This window comes from Arachis duranensis, chromosome 9, assembly GCF_000817695.3.
Source record: "Arachis duranensis cultivar V14167 chromosome 9, aradu.V14167.gnm2.J7QH, whole genome shotgun sequence".
In the NCBI taxonomy this organism is placed as follows: domain Eukaryota; kingdom Viridiplantae; phylum Streptophyta; class Magnoliopsida; order Fabales; family Fabaceae; genus Arachis; species Arachis duranensis.
The window spans coordinates 12,417,021-12,423,021 of NC_029780.3; the positions used below are offsets into that span (position 1 = coordinate 12,417,021).

General features: G+C 48.0%; 1 protein-coding gene across 1 annotated transcript in view; it reads right to left on the reverse strand.

Annotated features, from left to right (window-relative positions):
* Nucleotides 1-805, reverse strand: part of LOC107464785 (disease resistance protein RPV1-like) — an 8,668-nt gene extending 7,863 nt beyond the window's left edge. Inside the window, exon 1 of the mRNA XM_052253761.1 lies at nucleotides 625-805. The gene's annotated coding sequence lies outside the window, so the exon portion shown is untranslated. The remainder of the gene's footprint in view (nucleotides 1-624) is intronic.
* Between the last annotated feature and the right edge of the window lie 5,196 nt (nucleotides 806-6,001).

Below are 6,001 nucleotides of genomic sequence, written 5' to 3' on the forward strand. Positions count from 1 at the left end.
ATATGTATCAAAAAAAAAAAGAGAAAAAAAAAAAGAAAAAAAATCAATTTTATGGTGAATTAAGTATTAATTTTATTTTGAATTTTATGCATGTGCCATAGGATTTAACATTTTAGCAATTAAGTATTAATTTTTAGACATCATAAAAAACAACAAAAAATAATATCTTGACAAAATAATTCATTTATGAGTAAATTCAAAACATCTATAAATTGCAATATCCTACTTTGACTATTTTATCAACTGTCTATCTTTCTCTCAAGATCAATTCTTTTGCACCAAATTTTTTTAATACTATTTTTAACAATTTTAATTTCTTAGATAACATAGATCATATATCCTGCAAATCCAAATTAAGGCAAATTAAAATACTGCTTTTTGTTTGAAATAATTGTGTAACGAAGAAATCACTGCACTAGAAAAAAACATTGAAATATATCAAATTCCATCGATATTTAGGGACTGATGATGATAGAGATCAGATTAAACTTTTGCTCATATAACCATCGTTTTCCTTTACTCTTTAATTTAAATTTTCTTGTAGTTAACTTTTAAGTTTTAACCCAAAGATGAATAACGATGAAACTGAAAGACTTTGGAACAATATTATTAATTACTACTTACCCGGAATCGTCTTATACCCTTTTGATGATGGGTTTGTAGTGGACGATAGAAGCTTGATTGGACTCTGAAAATAGTGTTGCAACAACCGAATTGAAGTTGTTCTATATATTCGCACACGGGGAAGACGCCAAACTATACTCCTTCCTCTTCTTTTCTTATATTTTTATTTTTTCATTTATGCTAACGACTACGCTTCTTTTTTTAATGTAGGCCTCTAATCCCAAACTTAAGAAAGAGTCTGTTCGCGACGAAGACCGACCTCGCTCGTTCTCCCGCTGCAGGGGCAAGTGTTACGGATCCGGCCCACGGATCCCGGACCCGTGACCGAACCCGAATCCGGCTCATCGGACCAACCCGTCTCGTCCTTCTAAAAGGTCCGGAACCGGCCCTCTAGAGCTCCTAACTAACTTTTGAATTCAAACGTCTCCCTTATCTTAGCCAGATAAGATAAGATAAGATAACCACCATCACCTATAAATAGAGGACCCAGGTCCCTCCAGGTATTCATTCATTCCTCATACCTTACACCTCTTAGATCTATTCTGACTTGAGCGTCGGAGTGTCTTTGCAGGTACCTCCCCTCCTTTCCATCTGGACAATCCAACATCCGACTTGACCCGCAGGTTCCCGATCCTCCTCCTAGATCGTATCAGAGACATTCTGTACATTGGCGCCGTCTGTGGGGACTTGCGACAGTCGAAACAGATGGAGGGTATCCTGGACGAAAATCCATCAAGCCAAGACGACTCCCGACCACGTCATCCGACCTCAGAGCAACAGGAGGTCATGAATCAAGCCCGGATAGCCAGCACCATCCACCGCACAAACGAACACATGGTCGCAGATCCACAACACCCCGAGAAAGCAAGGGACAAAGCGACGCAGATCATTCAGGATCTCTGCCTCCGAGTCCAGGAACTTGAAGGTAAACTGACCGACAAAGGAAAATACGCCAACGAACACGGAAGCCAGGCAACGTCCAGGCCATGATCCTACCGCGGAAGGTCGCCAACCCGGCAACACGATAGAAGAGACGGTCGTAGCACCTCACGCAACCACCGACACGAGAAATCGCCAGAGCGGCGACACAGCAAAAAACACCACCGCAGTGCATCCCACGATCTGAGCCGTCAGCACGATTCGGACGAAGACCCGAGACGACGACACACCAAGCGCACAAGAAACGACCACATCATAATGGGAGCCACGCCCTTCACGGAAAGAATCTTAAGAGCGAAACTCCCTAGAGGCTTTGACAAACCCACTGACATGAAGTACGACGGAACTAAGGATCCTCAAGAACACCTAACGGCCTTCGAGGCCAGAATGAACTTGGAAGGAGCATCCGACGCGGTTCGATGCAGAGCCTTCCCAGTAACCCTCGCCGGGCCAGCGATCAAATGGTTCAACGCCCTCCCAAACGGATCCATAACCAGCTTCCACGACATCACAAGGAAATTCATGGCCCAATTCACAACCCGAATCACCAAGGCCAAACACCCCATAAGCTTGCTAGGGGTCACACAGAAGCAAGAAGAATCTACAAGAAAATACCTCAACCGCTTCAACGATGAATGCCTGACGGTCGACGGACTCACGGACTCCGTTGCCAGCCTCTGCCTAACTAACGGGCTCATGAATGAAGACTTTCGCAAACACCTCACTACTAAACCAGTATGGACCATGCACGAAATCCAGAACGTCGCCAAAGACTACATCAACGACGAGGAAGTCAGCCAGGTCGTCGCTGCCAACAAACGGCAGCACGTCGCTACCCAACACGGCAACCCGACTCCGCGTCATAACCCACCACCCAAAGAGAACCAACGAGACCACCTTAGACCAACCAACCGACCACCAAGAATAGGAAAATTCTCCAATTACACGCGTCATCCCCAGAGCCCGACCGCTCAAGAAAAGGACAGGAGGAAACAAAGCCCTCTACTGCGACTACCACCGAGGCTACGGCCACAAAACACAAGATTGTTTTGACCTTAAAGACGCTCTCGAACAGGCCATACGAGACGGCAAACTCCCAGAGTTCGTCAAATTCATCAGAGAACCAAGGCGCGCCGACAGAGACAAGTCGCCAGAAAGAGAAGGACGCAACCCGAGAACTCAAAAGCCACTCCCCAGGGAAAACCCCGAAGAGGATCCGACCATCATAGTGAACGTCATCACGGGCAAGGACGTATCGAATAAGTCAAAACTAACAATGAAAAAAGACCTCAAGATAATGGCCGTCAGACACCACGACCCAGTCGCCATAGCCGACAGCACGATAACTTTCTTGCCGGAGGACTGCCAACACGGCACCTCGGCCGAAGACGCCCCCTTCGTCATATCAGCCCGAATCGGAACAGGGCTAGTAAGAAGAATACTGGTGGACACCGGCGCCGACTCCAACATCCTCTTCCGAGGAGCTTTCGACAAACTCGGGCTCCGCAACGACAACCTCCAAACACACCGTCACGGCGTCACGGGCCTCGGAGACAACTTCCTCAAACCAGACGGCTCGGTTACCCTTCCCATCACCATAGGAACAAGCAATCAGAGAAAAACGATCTTATCTGAATTCGTAGTCCTAAAGGACTCCACAGCCTATAACGTCATTCTCGGGAGAAAAACGATCAACGACTTCTCTGCGGTCATCTTCACCAAATACCTCCTCATGAAGTTCAGGGCCGACGACGGCACCATCGGAACCATTCACGGAGACCGAGAAGTCGCAGCCGAATGCGACAACAATAGCTTAGCCCTAAGGAAAAAATCCCGGGACGCCGCCGGAATATTCCTTGCCGACCTAGACGCACGACTAGACGGCCAACCTAGACCGGAACCAGAAGGAGACATGGAAAAGCTACAGATAGGGCCAACCAAAGAAGAATACACTTTCATCAACAGAAACCTCCCATACGACCTCAAAGAAGAACTCTCCCAACTTTTGAAACAAAACAGAGACCTGTTCGCATTTACGCCAGCCGATATGCCAGGAATAAGCCCCGACCTAATGTCTCACCATCTGGCAGTAGACCCCCTAGCCAAACCAGTGGCACAAAAAAGACGGAAAATGTCACCAGACCGAGCCGCCGAGGTCCGAAAACAAGTGAAAGCCCTGCTCGAAGCCAACTTCATCCGAGAACTCCCTTATACGACCTGGCTAGCCAACGTCGTACTGGTAAGAAAATCTAACGGGAAATGGCGAATGTGCATCGACTACACAGACCTCAACAAAGCATGCCCGAAGGATGCCTTTCCCCTACCAAACATCGACGGGCTAGTGGATGCAGCATCCGGTCACCGATACCTCAGCTTCATGGACGCATATTCCGGCTACAACCAGATCCTGATGCACCGACCAGACGAAGAAAAGACAGCATTTATCACCCCGGACGGAACTTACTGCTATACAGTAATGCCCTTCGGCTTAAAAAACGCCGGAGCCACCTACCAGCGACTTGTTAACAAGATATTTCGCAACCTATCCGGAAACAAAATAGAAGTCTACATAGACGATATGCTCGCCAAAACGGAATCCGGTGAGCAACTAACCGACGACCTCAAGGTAATAATGAACACCCTGCGAAAACACCAAATGCGACTCAACCCAACAAAATGCGCCTTCGGAATGGAAGCAGGAAAATTCCTCGGCTTCATGATCACGCAACGCGGAGTTGAGGCAAACCCAGAGAAATGTCGTGCCGTCCTTGAGATGACAAGTCCCAAAAACCTCAAAGAAATCCAAAAACTCACCGGCCGACTGACCGCGCTATCCCGGTTCCTCGGGGCATCGGCCCAAAAGGCAATCCCTTTTTTCAAACTTATGAAAAAAAGAACCCCCTTCAAATGGGAGATAGAATGCGAAGAAGCTTTCCAACACTTCAAAAGGGTCCTAGCGGAACCTCCAATCCTCGCAAAACCCCAAACAGGGGAAACACGATACCTGTACCTCTCCATAACGGAAGAAGCAATCGCAGCAGCACTCGTTCAGGAAAACGAGAAAAAGGAACAAAAACCCATATACTTCATAAGCAAGGTCCTACAGGACATAGAAGCTCGCTATTCACGCTTAGAAAAGCTAGCTTTCGCACTCCTCTCGGCTTCCCGACGACTACGACAATACTTCCAAGCTCACCCCATAACGGTCCGAACTGACCAAGCGGTCAAACAAGTGTTACAAAAACCCGACCTAGCAGGAAGAATGCTAGCATGGTCCATCGAGTTATCCCAATTCCAGATCAGGTTCGAACCCCGAAACGCCATCAAAGCGCAGGCCTTGACCGACTTCATCGCTGAAATGACTCCGATCAAACTCACCTCCGAACTATGGAAACTGCACGTCGACGGCTCATCAAACTCCACTCACGGAGGCGCCGGAATTATACTCGAAAACCAAAACGGGATCATAATTGAACAATCAATAAGATACGACTTTCCAGTATCAAATAACCAAGCAGAATACGAGGCCCTCTTAGCAGGCCTAAACCTAGCCTGGGAAGTCGACGCCAAAGTACTCGAAGTAAATACCGATTCCCAGGTAGTATGCTCCCAAATCAACGGGAGCTACCAAACCCGGGATCCCCTACTCCAACAATACCTCAATAAAGTGAGTGAATTAAAGGAAGGATTCGAAAACATCACCATACAACACGTCCCCAGGGAACGAAACGCCAGGGCGGACCTACTCTCCAAGCTAGCCAGTACAAAGTCGGGACACGGTAACAGATCACTAATCCAGGAGGTCGTCAAGTTGCCTTCCGTATCGACAATAATCAACGCACATCTAACATCCTCAAACCGGGAGTCTTGGACATACCCTATCCTACAATACCTCCTCAACGGAACCCTACCACCAGACCCAAAAGAGGAAAGACGAATAAAAAGAGAAGCCGCCAACTACACCATCATAGCAGGATAGCTATACAAACGCGGATTCTCGCAACCCCTACTCAAATGTATCGAACCCGGGGACACGGAGTACATACTCCGCGAGATCCACGAAGGCTGCTGCGGTCACCACATCGGAGGAAAGACGCTAGCCCAAAAAATCATCAGGGCTGGCTACTTCTGGCCCACAATCATTCGAGACTCCATACAGTTAACAAAAAGTTGCGACAAATGCCAAAGGCATGCCAATATCCACCAAGCCGCCCCGCACCAACTCAGCATTATATCGGCAGAACGGCCGTTCGGCAGTTGGGAAATCGACCTCGTCGGGCCCTTCCCCACAGCACCCGGCCAACTCAGGTATCTCGTCGTCGCCATAGACTACTACACCAAATGGATTGAAGCCGAGCCCCTGGCCTCCATAACGGCGACCCAATGTCGAAAATTCGTCTGGCGACAGATCATTACCCGATTTGGAATCCCCGAAGTC